The sequence below is a fragment of the Apostichopus japonicus genome, chromosome 12 (genome assembly GCF_037975245.1).
Source record: "Apostichopus japonicus isolate 1M-3 chromosome 12, ASM3797524v1, whole genome shotgun sequence".
Lineage (NCBI taxonomy): Eukaryota > Metazoa > Echinodermata > Holothuroidea > Aspidochirotida > Stichopodidae > Apostichopus > Apostichopus japonicus.
In genome coordinates, this window is record NC_092572.1 from 19,677,157 (window position 1) to 19,695,723 (window position 18,567).

The 18,567-nt window shown below is 36.5% G+C and overlaps 1 protein-coding gene across 1 annotated transcript in view; it reads right to left on the minus strand.

The window, feature by feature from the left end:
• Nucleotides 1-17,584, minus strand: part of LOC139978049 (uncharacterized) — a 294,882-nt gene extending 277,298 nt beyond the window's left edge. The window contains exon 1 of the mRNA XM_071987998.1: nucleotides 17,278-17,584. The gene's annotated coding sequence lies outside the window, so the exon portion shown is untranslated. The remainder of the gene's footprint in view (nucleotides 1-17,277) is intronic.
• Nucleotides 17,585-18,567: the final 983 nt, after the last annotated feature.

Genomic DNA, 18,567 nt, shown 5'->3' on the forward strand with positions numbered 1-18,567 from the left:
TTTGTAACTGGTTTATCCTCGTTTCCTGTTCTTTTCACATCAGTTATAAATATTTCCACACTTATGAGAATCAGAGTCTAATACTGTTATTTCTTTGTTACATAGTAACGCCTTCTCTGTTATTAAATGACCGTTACTAATTAACAGGAACATGAATCTCTGTCTCTCTTACCATTTCTCCTGGTAGATAACCCCGAAAGGCCTGAAAGGAAGAGAAAAGTTATTGTCATGAGATGTTGAAAATATGTTTCAAAACATACCATAAGTCGAAGCAAAAAAACATGGAAAGAAGAATGATATACTTTCACAAATATCGCAATAAACTATTTCTGGCGGGTAAACGCACATCTGCATTGAGCACACTAAAGTCAATATAGGAGACAGACTCGTCACTGTAAGATTCTCATACTTAATAACATGAATACATGCATCAGTTGTACAGGGATGGCAGTACAGTATTAGGCCAGTCATAACACACAGAGTGACGTCATAATGACAAACTTCTCACTGAGATGATAAGATGGATACCATGTACGAGAAGATGACGAGTAGGGAAAAGAGGGTAGTAGATTCAAAGATAGAGCACAGAACATCGTTGTTGGATAAATTTTGTAACCCCACAAAGCAGCATATTGATAGTTACCCCCTTCCCTCCACCCTTTCGTTTAAATGGCCTGTTTCTATCGTACTGTTAGTCATGTTAAGACTTTTTTAAGATGCTTATTTTTTGCCGTTTTGTTTAGGGTGGACATGAATCCAACGTTCCCCGCAGGAGTTGCAGAAATAAAGAAAACTGTGAGAGGTGAGCGTATTTTTATGATGATGTCTCTATTCTGAAAGAACTGAATGAATGTCTCATGACACACGAATTACCTACTTCTTATTTCTTACTATATCATTAGTTTCCCTGTATCAGTATAGTGGTTACGGATATTAATTCAAAACGAAACTGAGGCAATCCGAATGTTGACGGGTGAAACCGGCCGCTGTTTTATAATAACATCTCCAATAAACCAGCCAGTTTATCTCTTCAATTTCACTACCTAATGTGTTCCTGTGTGATGGGTATGTGATGATATTTACATGCAAACTTTAAAGCATCGTTTACCGAGTATAGCATTTAAGAGTTAGCCCCATTGTGTTGAGAGAATATTTTTACACTTCGGTAACACTTTTGCATCGTCATATGACATTTAATGATTTTAATACATCACTTTTATTTGCAACAGTAAAAGTGACTTTTAAAATGTTTTCGTCAGTTCCTTTCACAGTAAAAAACATTAGAAATTGTGTTTCGCGAAAAATTGAATGAACTAATGATTTACTAATAAGTAATTTAAAATAGCTTCTTCGAACTTTTGAACTAGTGACAAATTATGATTGGCACCTCAGCAGAGTTAAATAAAGTAATCATTAAGCATCTGTTGGAGAGGGGGGGTGACAATTGATTTGATTAAAGATATATTCGAATATTGTGTGAGTCTTCTAACACACCACATCATCATACTAAGTCTTGTAGTATTTAAAAATATATCCGTTTCTTTTGTTAAGCTTTTCTTTGACTGTGTGCGAAAGGAAGATATTTAAGCTGCAAACTAAACTTGGCTTTGAGTGCTATCATCATATCGAGACATAAACTTGTAACTGGTTAGCTTCGTATCCTGTTCTGTACACATCAGTTATAAATCTTTCCTCCCCGATGAGAATCAAAGTCTGATACTGTTGTTTCTTTGTTACATAGTAACAACGCCTTCCCTGTCCATAAATGACCGTTACTAATTAACAGGAACACGAATCTCTGTCTCTCTTACCATTTCTCCTGGTAGATTACCCCGTACAGGTCTGGAAGGAAGAGAAAAGTTATTTTTGTGAGATTCTGCAATTCAGGAACATGTAATAAGGCGAAGCACAAAATATATAAAAAAGAATGATATACCTACACAAATATCGCAGTAAACTATTCCTGGCAGGTGAACGCACATCTGCATTGAGCACACTAAAGTCAATACAGGAGACAAATTCGTAACTGTAAGAACTGTAATACATGAATACATACATCATATTTATAGGGAAGGCAATATTAGTCTTAAACCTGTCATAAAATACTGAGTGACGTCATAATGATGAACTTCTCTCTGAGATGACCAGATGGATACCATCGACGAGAAGATGACGAATAGGGAAGAGAGGGTAATATTCAACATAGAACACAGAACATCTAGGTTAGATCAATTTAATGTAAAAAAGAAAAAGAGATTTAGGTATGATTAGAGTGGGCTTGTGTAACCGATACTTATGTAACGATGTGTCATAAAGACTGACTGGAATTGACAGAAACCGTCTGAGCTCGTCATAGCTTTGTCTCGATGAATTAGACTCGGAATTTGATTGGTTTGCTCGTATATTCTACCGAACTCTGTTCGGACTCGAGAGTAACAATCTCATCCAAGCTTGGTCTCGGACTCGGCTCGGTATTAGCCAGAAGAATAGTGTTGAGGAAAATCAGAGTGTTTCTTACACTATAACATACAGACATATTGCATGTTTCTGATGGAAAGAGTACTAATAACAATAGGGACCATGTAAGGATACAAGGCCCGGATGTTGCATTATATTATTGTCTGCGCTTGAAGATAATTATGAAGACAACACTTAATTTGTCGATGGTGAATATTAAAAAATCAACCTCTTTACAAGTAATTTTGAACATCCACCTCCTCCCACTCGGGCCCAGGCTCCTTCCAGATCCTGTGGTGTATACATATTAATAGTTATTCAAAAAAACGAAAGAAATAATGCAAACATTCTAAACCATTAGTAGTTCAGATTCACCATCGCCTTGTTTGTATCATAATGCTGCTACTTATTCATTGTACTATACATACATAGGGTGGTAAAAAAGACATTTCTTGATAATTAAATAAAAACTTTACATTTAGCCTCTAAAGTTAACCTTTGATGTCTTCACGTCCACTTTGAATTATGTTAATGTACATCAAATTGATGAGACTAACCTCAAGAAATACACCTTTTCCTTTGTATCAAATTAAATCCAGATCTGCCCTTTCATATGTAGGCCTGCTTGTACCCATACATTCGTGCCAGTCACGTATAAACACATTAATTTAAACAACAGAGGTCTCTACAATCCTATTAAAAACTATTAAAACCGAGTAACGTTTACTGATTGTTGTATTGCTGCGTGCAGTGACGTCAATTCTAAAGATGAAAAGTATGGAACGATATTTTCACCGATAATTTTTTTTTTGACTGAGACGGTGTGAAATAGAGAAATGGAAGTACGATAGATTCATTTTTCTTTTTATGTTTTTATCTGTCTGAACATTTTTTACTGTGTTTTTACGTTTTCGTGGTATTAGACGATATATAGATTCTAGACAAATAAGTCCTCGTCGTTGCACAGTTGAAACTTCTTTTTAAATATTAATCTCGTTTCTTCAGGATGATGGCCTTGCTCGCCCGCTCCTCCCAAAAGGATCTTGAAGGAAGGTATTTTCATCTTTGATATGTACTTTAAAAATAACGAATCGAACTATAGAAGTGTGTGATAAGATATTAGTTTTAGTTAACTGACAGAGATAAATGTCCTAAAGTGCGACGTGGAATTACATGAATCACCACTCCATTAGTGCGCAAACATCTATCTTAACATTTACGGTTGGATAAGGTATCGTTTCATGTTAAATGAATCATATAATACAACAGCGACAATAGCTGTTTAGGAACAACATGGTACCATATCAGATTTAGGGCGTTGAAAGAGAAGAGTAGTTTTCTAGTACCAACAGAAAGTTGAACAAAGTAGAAAGTTCAGGATGATGAAAATGGTGACGTAAAATTCGTAATATCGTCACAGTGGATTCTAACGTATACTGTGAGCCTGACAGGAGTGTCGGGGAAATGAAGATCATATCCTAGATTAACGCTCTGTCATTCTGTGACCTGTATCACCTGCTAATGTCCCATAGCTCACAGATATGTCACAGTTAAACAATTATGATCATCAACATCAACTGAATCAATACCTTGAAGTTACAAAATCATTAAGACTAGTTAAGTCTCTTTAGATATGTATACTGTGGCACTCCCATCCATTTAACAAAACATGTCTTCCTATGCGGCTGTGACAGAATGCCTACATCGGTAAAGTATATGACTATGTGCTCTGTTATACCAGAAAGTCGTATCTGCACATAATTATGCGGTATTTCAGACAAATCCCACTTATGACATCTTCAAATGTAATATTTCAGTTATAGCATTTTTCTCAGGAATTTTTGAATGCTGGGCGGATTCGTGCGGTAGTGTGATCCACGTCCTGGGGAAGGATTAAAGAGATGGGGTGTCTTCCTCTCCTTTGGAGTATGTTTGCAACTGAAGTATGCTTAGATGACAACGGGTGCTATCTTTCTTCGATTCTGGAGCTAACTTCTATGCCAAGTATTCACCTATATTTTGGTAATATATAATATAATGGAATGTTACAAAAAACATGTAAAAATGAAACAAATTTATGTCCATCGAGAAATTATTTGTTGTAGGTATAAAACACTTGTGTATACGCTATAGCTAATTCTGTCCAAAACGGACCTATTCTGTATGGAAACAAACCTGCAATCGATATTTCTCCAGCAGAATACTTGTAAATTTAAAATAACTTCATGTTCCCTGAAAAAGCTTGTCGTAAGTCAATACATGCTGGTGTTTGGAGTTTTGTTCGGAAACATACATTTTCTGTTCGGAGATATAACTTGCAAGCAAACATATATGTAGGCCTATGACCAAGAACGTAGCCAGAACTTTAAAAGGTTGGAGCAGAATTTCGAAAGGGGCACTTCTCACAAAGGGAGCATTATTACACTTAACGGAGCGCCATGATGTACAAAGAAAATATTTGCCCAAAATGCCTCTTACGTTATACAGGTAAGGGTATTGCATGACGTATCAGACGAATTTTCAGGGGAAAGATTGAGAAGGGTCGCTTTGCTTCCTGCAACATGAAAAGAGGGCTTTAATGATGCTTCCTGCTTTTAGTTAATTTTTATTTTCGGAGTACTCAAAGGTGGGGGGGGGGGAATAGCGATCGCCCCCCCCCCCGGCTACGTACCTGCCTATGACAAATGTAATTGAAGATTTCCAACACTCATGGAAAAGAGAAGCCTTGATATAAGCCGCTTTCCATCCACGATCATCAAATGGAAAGGATTTTAAATGAGCTACTGTAAGGCTTCCTAATCTTTAGTTATCTAAACTTCATGAAACTATAGCTTTCCCGAGGTGTTGTAATTTCGATTTGGAGTTATTCGCCTGTCAAAAACTCAATTGACGGAGCGGCAACCCGTGTTTTCGCGCCATTTCTCGATGTTGTCCGGTCACTGATCTAAAAATATCATTTGTGGTACAGTGTATGTAGCGCGCGCTACATCTAATACTAACTGGCGGCGCGGAAATATACGATACGTTGTTCACAACATCCTATGACGTTCAGCTGACGGGGTGAGTGACGAATGACATGCAGGTGAAAAAGGTTTGTCAAACGTATGACAACTTCCCGAATTTTGAGAGTTGGTATAAGAAGATCTCACATTTAGTAGACTTCCCTGATTATAGGCTAATCCTCAATTAAAGGGCAATTAATTAGAGTACTATTAGTAGGCATATAGGCTAAAAGTAGTAGTAGTAGTAGTAGTAGTAGTAGTAGTAGTAGTGCTGGTGGTGGTGGTGGTGGTGGTGGTGGTGGTAGTGGTAGTGGTAGTATTAGGCTACATGTGTAACTTTAGTAAAGCACTTTAGACAGCAAACTTAAACACACGAGCTAATAATTTTAAAGGGAAAGCTAAGAAATTCTAACATATATTAAGTAGTTTAGTACTAAGCAGGCCTAGATTCTTTCAAATTGCTAAAAATCCGTTAGACCTAGACTAATTCCTCAATTGCCCTGTTTCATAATGAATTTAGCCTAGGCTAACCACTTTGTGACAAGTCCTAAAAAATATTGGCCATTTCCCTTATTTTTTAAGGATGGGGCTATTTAGTGGTAAGTGATGAGTAATTCTTTTCATGTTAAGTTGTTAAATATTTTTAGCCTCTGCATTGAACATAATTACATACTTCCCTTTTGAGAACAACACAGGTTTGCGATAACGCCCAGAGATTCACAGCTATGGTGGATTGGCTTTTTACGGTACTACTGTATATGCGCATGGTTTAACAGGTAAGCATTAGGATTATGCTATGGTAAGAACTCCCGCTTAGACTGTATCCTACGTTACAGAAAAGGCATCGTAAATATAGTCTCAGCCTTTTTTTCAGTTATTTGCATTCAAGTTAGCATGTGTGGATGTGACGCCCTACAGCTTGTAAACACACCGTCTCAAGTTGGGAAGCTATGATAGCAGATCTCATATTTGGCGTGTGACTTGATCCATATAAAGAGGACAAGAACCCTCTTGTTTGTTGGTGGAGTTTAAAGGTCATTTGGGACCAGTAGGGGTCATATAATGGAAACCTTGTAAAAATTATGTATTTGAGGGAAGCATGGACAGGTTTCTTGTGGATGTACAGTGGTGGTAGGTCGAGGTTAACACTACCCTACTACCCTGACCATTATTTACAATAAGGATGATATTCTTGATGCCTTCATATGAAGTGACCAATTGACTTACATCTTAAATTGAATTTTAACACTTTTCCTTATTTTGCATTAAAGATGTCATGAAGCACGTAAATGTGTTACTGTTTCCATATATTGTACAATGCATTCTTAATTTCTCAAAGTTACTAAAGTGGCTTGCAGCTACACTTTAAGTTCATAATGGAGAAAGTGGTTTACAAGCTGTGGAATTCTGGTGGTCAGAGGAAGTTGGTGGCAGCCAGTGATTTTGAAGACCTTCAAGAGAAAGGTATCACGTTCTTCTTGGTAGGTAACAGATAATTACAATAATAACTGTCTTGTAGATGCATTGGTAGGTCTTTCAACACTTAATTATAACCCGGCAGTTTTGATCTGCATCTTAAGCATCCAACATGTAAAATCCCTTCTAATGTGATCGGTAACAGATAGGGTTACCGGTTTTCTGGTTGGTTTCAATGAAATAAAAACATTTGCAGTCATGGCGGCGTGTGTGGGTCATGTGTGGTGTGTATGTAGTATTTGTGAGTAGTACCTAAGGGTGTGACCGTTTAAACGGTTAACCGTTTAACCGGCCGCAAATGCACTATCTGTTTAGAAAATCACAAACCGTATAAACGGAAAATTTAAAAAAAAATCAAATACATTTTAAATAGAAAATTATTTAAAATATGTAAAGAACTGAGTAATGTACTGCAAACTATCAATAAAAAACAGAAAAATGATGTTTTCAGCAAAACTGAAAGTCACACACAAGTAGGGTTGGGCGATATTAGCTTTTTACCGTCACGATTAATAGTTCAAAAATTATCGCGATATTTCGATAATTACGATAATTTTTCCCCTAACAGAATTAGCGTAAATGTCGAGCTTTGAGTGGACGGAGAAAGAGAGATATATGGAGGGGACATTCAAAGAGAATATCTGAAAAACCTTACGATATTTTTCACAAATATTGATGCTTAGATAAGTGCTTCCTCACAATCAACGAGCCGCCCCAAAATTTGCTCCGCTTACGTAAAACTTCTATATATATAACACGTGGAAAACCCGAGTTTTTACACACATAATTCCCACTGACATTGGTCAGTGCACAGAACATAAGTAGGTCATCGACATTCGAACTTGTTCATCGCACCATGGGAACGACACAACACATTGAACATGATGTTACATTTTCCCGCCATCTGGGCGCCGAGTGTAAATTTTGGTGTAGTATGCAAATTATGAATGGTACTGTGCTGCACGGTTTAAAGTTAACCTTTTGCGACACATACAAATTTTGGGAAGCTGTTGTTGAAGTAACTTTTGTATCAAATGTAAAGTACTGTATGTGGCACAAGAGAAAGAAAATGACTAAACAGTGACTATACAACGACGCCTATCAATGTTATTTTATTAACCTGAACATTCTTGTACGTTCTTTTAATGAGTAAGCAGGAAAGGTGGGTAAGTTTGCTAAGTTAGGCGAGTTTTTGTTTAAAATCTTGTGATAGATAGACAAATATATTGTTTTTTCAAAAGTTACGATGTTGCCGAAGGCCGAGTTATATAAATTCAGTGATCTGAACTTCCGAAGACCACGAATACTGATCATGTGTGTTATTCTTTTCAGCAATTATTACACGAAATGTTCGCAATATTATTGGGCCTTATTAGTAATTAACATACATTGATCGACGTCTTGTTGCCTGAATTGCTACCTGTTGGAAAAACCTTTATTTATTGTAATCATAATGTCCTATTTTCATTAAAAGTCGAGTGACGGTGCGTTGAAAAAGCCGCGATCGGAAAACGGCATTTAAACGTTTAACCGACCGGCGGCGATCCGGTTAAACGGTTAGCGAAATATCTGTTAGGTCACACCCTCTCATGATGAGGTAGTTTGTGTGCATATGTATGTATGAAACGCCTAGCTTGTAAGCAGTATCTCTAGTAAGAAGCTTGGAACAATACATGGTACGTAGGTTTACCACATTGAGTACAAGAAGCACACTGTTTTTGGTGGAGGTCGTTGCATGTTTATTCAGGTCAATAGATTTCAATTTGTGAAAACATTGTTCAAACGATATTTCAAGAAGGGAGGCTTGGACCAATCATAGTATATAGTTGTAGGCCTACTGCATTGAGGGAAAAAAAGCCCATTTGATTTTTGACAAATTGGTTCAGCAGAGGTCAAATTGTAAAAGCCATGTAAACCCGATACAGAATCTCAAAAAAGTCAAAGATTGGAAATCGAGCATGCTTTGAAACTTGGTGTGTATGTTCCCCATATTTAGTACTAGAGTCCTTTTGTTTCTGGTTAAAGCCAAATGTCATTTGGGGTCAGCAGAAGTCAAAGGAATTGAGAGTATATTAAAGGTTCACTGGTTTCGTTTAGTTGGTTTAGTTAGAAGAGATCAGCAGCACTCTGGAGATCTTTCAGAGGTACAAAATTTCATCCCATCTGATATAGCAATATTTCCCTTGCTACTTGGATCATCTGTGGAGAACTTTGCCTTCAGTCACAAAATATATATTTTAATGCTTAAAATGATTAAAACCATGTGGATTATGCCATTTTACAAAACTCTACATTGATAAAAAAATAATAATAATAATTCAATAAAACATTGTTTTTCTTTTAACTTTTTTTGCGACACCTACTACTGTAGGCATGTTCTATTTGGGTTCCAGTAAGTGAATTGTAGTATGAACAAATGAGCATGTTTTTGTTAATAAAATACAAATAAGGACACTCTCAGGTCATTTAGACAGTGCATGCTTCATTAAGTTGACATATCCATGCAAGGTTTGAGCATATGCATGGTTAAACCAATCTTTGCAGTAATCATGCATGGTAGAGGAGAAGTCACTAGTGTAGAACCATGATACTATTTAATTAGTTGTTTATTTATTATTATGTCAATGTATAGTAGCACTGTTGATACATGATGACACGGTGTGGGGAATACATAGGCATATAGGATCATCATGGGATAAAACATGAACCCATGATAGGACCATGATAGGAAATTGCAAGTCCTTACTAATAGGTATATTTCAGTACCTGATTGCCATGAGGAAGAGATACATTCAGTGAATTAAGTTTAAAACTTCTAAACAAAATGCCTTAAATAACTCTGTTTCATAGGATATGGAAATAAATGACTGCTGAAGAAAGCAAGAAGCATGGGGAAAATGTTTGTAAAAAAAAAAGTTTTAAATGGTCACACAAAGCTGTATCGTATTTAAGCTTTACCAACGAAGATTTTGGACAACCAGATAATCGTAGAACGCCCTGTTTGTCATCAGGTAGTGTGTGCATGAATCTTAAATGGGTATGTTACCACAATGGAGTAGATGAAAGTCAGTTTTGAATAAATCAAAGGTAATTTTAGGAAACAAACTCAAATCCATGTGTCAGATTATCTCCGTGGCAGTATTTAAGTTATAGTTACTGTGCTTCACTTTTGTTTCATGTTTTTACTTTCCTATTTTTCAGATTGTCGTTTGGAATGAAAGCAAATCGAAGAAGCGCTGTAATGGGCAAAGCCCAAAGCTGGAAAAGCTATGTGAAAGCATTTTGAGGATGGAGACTAGTTGGTGCTAAGAGATAAACTCTGTTATTCAACACTACCTTTTCAGGTTTTACATTATCATATCCATCATACTGATTTTGTGTTGGGATCCATGAATGGCAATGAGTATAGGACCATGTTTTGTAAAGTCACAGCAAAGTGTAAAAGTACCTTAAAAATATTAAATCAATACAAGACATACACCTGTATACTGGATAGACACAAGTACCAATTATAGCAATTATTATATATTTCAACATGTAGGCTTGTATATTGTGTTTAGTTTTAGTTTTCATCATAACTGAGATATTCATATCTTTTCAGATTTTGAAGGGATCTCCAGTAATTAAGAGCACAATGAGGGACTTAGTCATAGACTTTGAACACATGGGAATTGGCAGAGCTTTGTTCATCAAGTTTGGCATTCTATTTATATTCAGTGAATGCTTATAGATGATAGTTGTTAGTGATTTGTAATTTGTAATCATTTCTTAATTACTTCACTTAATTATTCTTAATAGTTTACTTAATTATTTCACTAGCTATTTGCTTTTGCTAGAACAATATGTTTTAAACTGACAAAAAGCATCACATCTGAGATAAACATATCTTGACAAATTCTGAAGAGATCTCCAGTTATTAAAAGCACTACGAGAAAATCCTTGATACAAATCATGGACGTACAACGCATGGAGATTGTCAGTGCTTTGTTCATCAAGTTTGGTGGCTTATATATATTCCATGAAAGCTAATATGATGGGTTGTTGGTCATTTTCAATGATTTCTGCATGTATTAATTGTGATGTATGCTGAAGCTAGAACTGTATGTTAAAAACAATTTTAAAACACCACAAGACAACCAGCAGCGGTTATACTGCAAAAACAGTGCAAAGGCTGAAGTATTTCACAACCAGTTTTTATCAATGTGTGACTATACGGTTTTCAGACAGGTTTCATACAACATGTGTGTTAAACATACTATCTCTTTATTCTTCTATTTATTTTATGCGCTGAACGGTGACTTAGTAAAGATTGCTTCCGTATTTCATTGTAGAGCTGAACCTGAAGTATGCTGCTACTAGTAAAGTACACTTTTCTGATCCGATTGCAGATCATGACGCATCCTGAGTTTAAACAACAAGGTTGCATTGTCAGAATGAACTTCCTGTTCGGTTCCTGTAAGTTAATTGGAACTTATTTTAGGAAGAACAGACAGTCAATGGCAATTTAAAGTAACGAATAAAATGGAAGACAAGCAGCACAAAAAATTGGAAGCTTTAGATGAGTGAAGGAAACTACTTAGGAAAAATAATGGTAGGTTGCCACAGACCTGGCAAACCCACCCTGCCGGGATGTACCCGTATGCTAAGAAAATAGAAAACAACAAGGGTATTGTCTACATACAAGTATAAACTGTTAAGATACCGAATAGTGTTGGAATTCTATACACAGAACCTTCTTCGGTGCACATCAACTCTGCCAACCAAGAAAAGTGAACACACTTTAAATCACTATTTTGCTAGGAGCATTCTTCAAGGCCTCCCTGCAGGAGTGATATTGTACATACACCTATAACACACCTATAACACCATCTATTTTTTTGTGTTCACAATGCTCATTAACCTGTCTGTATTCTGTGCGTGTTTTTGTTCCTTATGTTACTGTAACTTGTCATTTAGCCTTTGAAGAAGATCCTGCTAGGACCGAAATGTCAGGCCAACTTACTTTTACACATTATCTTACACAGGCTTTCTAGTAGATAATTATTTTATTTCAAATATGTTTAGTGAGATTAAGTTGTGTTGGTACTTCTCGGCAGTTTGCATCTATGCACTACTCAGATAAGTTACCTATAAGTTACCTTAAGTTACCTCTGGAATGACGCTATAAAACACTGACGTAATTGTTAGGTTTTTGCACCATCAATACGTTGAAAGAGTGGTTAAGGCAGTGGATGTGCGATCTAAGGTTTACAGGTTCGATTCCTGGCCAGATCATTGCGTTGTGTCCTTGGGCAAGGCACTTTATCTCTATTGCCTCTCTTCACCCAGGTGTATTAATGGGGAGCTAACTTTTAAATATAGCTGCGTGGGCCGGTTTATGGCTGAACCTTATGGGAAGTCACGCAGGGGATATGTAGAGGTGGAGCACTGTAGTGCCCCAGTAGGGATTGTTTGAATTGTGCAGTTACTAGTGACCATGTAGGGGTAGTGTTGTAAAACGTGTGATGGGACCTTTGCTTCAAACTAGACTATGTAAACCTTCAAGGTTAACTTTAGTGCCAATCTTGGTTTCAATAACTCAAACTATGCCATAATTCTTTCTATTATCCTTTTCGAGTGATGAACTAATGGATTTTTTTATGTTTGAGTGACCAAAACCTGTGAATTAATGTTTTTCATCCGCATCGTATTATATGAACTCATTACAAATATTGTAGTGTACTGAAGTTTATGTCATCTATATTCATTAACTATGGCTGCCTCCTGGTGGAAGTAATTCATATTCATGAGGCTGGGCATACCTCACTATAGTGAGGCCCAAGTCTTTGTAATTCTTAGTCCTCATGCAGCCTTTTCCCAGAGTTACTAGTTCGCCACACTACGATGGTCCACAGTTTTGTTCTTTGTTCATTTACTTAATTGTTGTACAAGTAAACCTAAAAAGCTCTTTTCTTACCTTCTTCAACATTACCTACTCCATATAGGCATTTATTCTATGAAATTGTTGAGCAATTTGGGTTTCCAGCATGATTCATTCGCCCAGCGAGGGTCGTTTTGGTTGGTTGCCCAAGCCAAGCTGCTCCTTCACGCCAGCTGCCACTAAGTGCAGATGTTTTAGCCCAGCAGAGACAGATTTTATTTTAAGTTAGTGGCATTTTCTAGAAGAAATTTAATATTGTAGAACTTTTGAGGTTAGTTCGTGTACAATTTACTTTCTTGGAGGTAGTTTGAGAACTAATGAAGTGATTCTTAAGTATCTATGATACATGGAATTTACTGTACTGGAGACATGGTTTGCTCTTTTTTGAATTTACACAGGTACCCGATGCCCTAAATTTCTTTCTTGCGGCTTTGTCTACAGAAAGTAATAATGACTTTATTTCATGTATTTTGGAGGCAAGTTGTAAGTTTATTATGGTAACAGGTTTTGTATTATTATTTTATCCACTTGCATCCCTTCATTGTGAGAGGAAAAGGGTCTACTGTCGAACAATTAAAGGTATTGCAGGCCACATGTGTGAGTTGAGAACAAAGGATTTTTGCCTAGGCATTTGTACAATGGTCTATACAGTAGTGTTTGTAAGGTGTACTGTAGTGTAGGCTACAACGTGAAGTAAACTAATGTAATGGCTTATTTGTTCCTCAATTCAATAATCCGTTCTATCTATATTTTCGTAAAGGTAGCACTAAGATGATTTATACTGTTCTGCATTGTTCATTTACCATACATGATAAGTGAAAATATGGCAGAGCAAATGTCATGGGTTTGCAGGGCTCATTCCAAATTATATTGTACATACATTTTATAAGGTTCACCATTTTTGTTGACATAGGTATCTATATATGGAGTAGCATGGTAAAAATGTGATGTCCGTAGCCCTCTTTAAATTGCTTCGTAATGGGTTTGGTGAGTAATAGCCATGGCGATGCTGTATACTGATGTTATTTCGTTTAACGGTATCATGAAATTAAAGCTTTGAAGGATTGTATTTTCTCTTTCAATTTCTGCTACAAAATTTCTGTAAAAGTGCGTTTTCATAGCTCTAATCTTGATTCCTTTCAACTGTTAAAGTTAAACGTGCTGTCATTTCTTCATTCAATATCTATATTCTATTTTATTTATTACTCAGAATTACCGTAATACCGTAGTTTAAGTGAAAGTTTTTCATTAGTTGTGTGTTCCTTGTAGTTACAGGGTATATGATCTATATATTCTGTAAGGATTTGTTGCTCATTTTGTTCACATCCATTGAGTGTTTGCTTTTTTTACAATTATTTACATGCAGTCTTATGTTGGGAATGTTTTTCATGCCAATTTTGCTATGGTATTTGAAAGAAGTATTGTTGCCAATGTGTGCATATTGCAGTATAAGTGAGTTAGCCTTCTGTTGTAGGAGTAAAGTCATGTTATCATTCCATACTTCTATATTGTTTAATGAGCCCTTCCGCTATTTTTACCGCCTCTCTCTCAGCGCTCCCTCCCCTATCCTTTCAATATGAACAACACTAGTCTATGTACCTTCACCATCTTTTTTTTTTTTTAACTTGAACTGTTTAACTTTGATGAATAACTCAATCAAATAATGTCAGATGCTAGAAAGACTTTAACTTTGGTAATCTATCACTGAAAAAATTAATCTCGGTCATGCCAAAACCACCTCATGATATAGAACAAAGTAAAAGGTGTTAAATACAAACAATTCTTACAGCATGTTACCATCTTGAGATGGAGACAGCATGTCACAGGAATTAATACTTTCTTGATGACTCCACATGTATTACACTATAGATGTATTGCGGGTGGAAAGGTTTCATAACTGACATTTGTATATATGTTTCTGTCCTGTGATGTGCAATTTACCTGTCAAAAAAAGTAGCAATAATTGGGGGAAACTACATTGGCTCTCAAAAGAAAAACTTGATTAAATCAATTTTGTGTAGAAATATATAATAAATTTCTAAATTGACAACAATTTACTTTAAATAACATTAAAATTGACCCCGAGGATTCTAAACAGACAACTGCTCAACTATGATATACTGCAGCAATATCATGCAGGGTTTGGATTAGCGTATAGCTGGCATTTACTGGACGTGCTACATATATTTCTGTTTGCATAACTGAATATAAGCAGAGTCACGTTCTACAAAAACTTTTAGGTTTACATCAAGAAGCACGCAGAAATAGCTAGTAATGACAAGCAACACAACATGGATTGCTTGAAAACAGCAAAATACGGTCAGCAATTTAAGATCAGTAGCAGGTACAGTATAATGGCAAGCTAAGCACATATGATATGAAAGATATTTCTTTCGGACTATTCCATACCTTAAAGAGTATTAGCAAGAAATTAAGAAGAGAGTTAGTCGAATATGCAAAATGTCGAATATAAACTAGGATTGTTTCATATGAATACTTTCCAAAGGAGTAAAGCTGAAAATTGCCAACCTTTAAAGTATGGTTTATTATAACTTGGAATTGTAAGGTACACACCTATTGACAGAAAGGAATTTACTGACAATTTGAAATTCGAAAAGAAAACTGTTAGCAAACTGCTTATCCACTAACGCGTCTGTGTAAAAGAATGTGTAATGTTATTGGGCCTGACGTTTCGATCCTAGCAGGATCTTCTTCAGAGACTTATGACAAGTAACAGAAACTTAAAGGGACAAATACAAGCACATAATACAGACAGGTTAATGAGTAGGTTGAACACAAAATAGATTAATGTAAGAGGACTAGCAGGCAAATGATGGAGAGAAGAAAGAAAACAACATGGGAATAGGAGAGGAAGGAAATTGTAGATGGACAAAGAGAGTATTAAGGGAAGAGGGTAGGGAATGAACTTTAGTTCAGTTCAAGTACAAACACAGGAAAGAAAGGAGAAAAAAGGTGGAAGGTAGCTAGGAGAAGAGAGGTGACAGAGGGATAAACAAGGGGAGATGGAGAGAGGGGGAGGGAGAAGAAGAAGAGCCAGTTATGTCCTTCCTGATTGTTGAGCCCATGAAGTTGAAAGGTGCGAAGGCGTTGCATCCACTGTCTCTCTGCTGAGTTTTTAAGGTCAGGACGGCTACCTAAGGATTCAATTCCCTGTAGGGACATATCATTAATGGTATGGTTGGGAAGTGTTCTCCAGCCGGGTATCTGTGTCTTCATGGTGTTAACTGTAGATATGTGTCTATAGAACCGCTTCTTGAGGTTAGTTTTGGTTTAACCATCATACTGGATGCTGCAAACTCTAGAGAAAAGAGATCAGATAGAAGATATTGGAGGTTTTGCAAGTGGTGTGACCCCTAGACTTGTGTGTGAGTTGGGTGCTGTGGCTGGTGATAGAATCGGATTCAACCTTGTGGTGGCTGCAGACGATGCATCTCGAAGTACGATCACATTTGAAAGTATCATTCTGAATGGGTGTAGGGTTAGAAGTTATAGGACCGTGGATCAGCAGCACGCACAAGAAGGTCCCGTAGGTTGCGTGGACGTCTGTAGGCAATGGAATTGGCATGAAGTTGAGAAGCATTGAAAAAGTCGAGATTTAGGCCAACATTTGAAGAAGATAAATGATCAGGCAATATGGCCTTAGAATATTTCAAACGTTTGAATCCATCATAGCAATGACTCCAAAGTAACTACTATAAAGAGCTGTTAGGTATTGTCAAATGAAACAACTGGATGGATGACATGTACAGCAATTTCATTTAGGGAGTTGCACTTTTAGAAAATACCCCGTTAGAACGCAAGGTTGTAGCAACATTGGCAAAATGAATAACTAACTTTTTACAATCTTTGGCTTGTTATGCCATTCAGCCAGGCCAATGTGCTTTTTGCAATAAACCAACTGTGGACAAACAAATGGATATGGATATAATGGTTTCATTGAAACATTTAGACAACACGTTAAACTTTAAATATCCTACGATCGGGATTGATAAATTCCACCAAACTTTTAATACCCTGCAGTTGGGATTAAAGCCTATATACTCGTATTGTGACTACGATGATTCAATGTTACACTTAACCAGTTTCTGCGGTTATGCTTAAAAAATTGAATGTTCATTATCTATCTAGGATAAAAAATATTGGACCAATATAGTTCCGGAACTTGATAGTCGAAACTGTGCATAATAAAGGTAATTAGAAAAGCAATGGTTCAATGGTATATGAACAAGATGATGTGTTCATCATATTATAGATAACAGACATTGGGCGTTGTTCAATATCCAATTTATCGATTCATATATAATAACACAATTCTTATACGACTTATTAATCATTGTACACGATGTCATTAATTCATGTCAACAAAATGGCAGTCTTGTTTGTTTAGCCTTTATCACTTACCTAACGTATCAACTAAACTGTTGTCACTAACAATTCCTTTCGTTTGGAACATTTGCTTTACCAGTTATCGTCAGTGTAAAATCCGTTTGATTTCAAGGGATACACATTGTTTACGTTGAGGCACGTCACTGTATGATGTGTTAACAATTCGTGTACATTGGTATGTATTAGGACGGTACAACGCATACTGCATGATATACAGACGTACAAGCTCTGTGGTATGCACGCTAGAAGAGTCAAACATAAAAGCTCGGATATACCACAATGGTGTTACCTTCAAGTTCATCAAACACAGTTCTTTCGCTATACAAATGTAAGTAAACATGGTAAATGCAACGAGCGTGTAAGCTAAGAATATCAACCTAACGAAGGTGAATAGTGTTTTCGTAATTCGCCATATAAACACTGTGTGACAGTAGCCTTGGACAGGAAACTTGTTAATAACATTGCATATTACAAGTAGCGCAACTAAAGTTGCAGTGCCAACTAAACAAATATGGTCTATTTAATGTCCGTATTAATTCTATTTAATGTCCGTATTAATTATATTTAATGCCAGTATTAATTTTATTGAATGCCCGTATTAATTCGATTTAATACAGGCATATGAAGCTGCATGGTGATTGGCTGAGAAGTAATACCGGTACTTACTTTAAATTGTATGGACATTAAATCAGCTATTATTTCCCGTATGGCCTACCATATACGTGTTAGCAAAGAATTGTGTTTGCGTGATCAGCCATATAAACACTGTGTGACAATAGCCTGGTAGTATCATAGTCTAGGGTGACTTGTGTGTGTTGTAGTGACATTAGGTATAGCAACAGCCACCCATACAGCTTTTCGAGTTCGTACAGCAAGCGTATTCACCACGATTTAAGTTGAATCGCTAAAATATCACGAAATAAACTAATCTGATTCAACTACAGCCCAGTTACCCTCAAGCGGCCTAAACATAAGGTGAAGACAGATAAAACCTTACCCCACTCTTATATCTCAAATTGGAAAATGTCACACTTGATTAGGGTTATCAACCAAAACGGATGGCCTACAAGTATTGTTCGAAAACTCACTGTATATGACTGCCTGTCACACTTAGAATAGAATTAAATGATACATGATACATACAGAGAGTAGATGTTTGCTTCTCTCACGGAACGAGGGTGATATAACCACCGCAAACCCCACACACACCCTTCATCGCGATTTCTACTGCAGATGTTACGTTTACATGAAAATAGCACTGTTGGATAAGAGTATATTGCGAACGTATGGAGTTTGTCATATGTA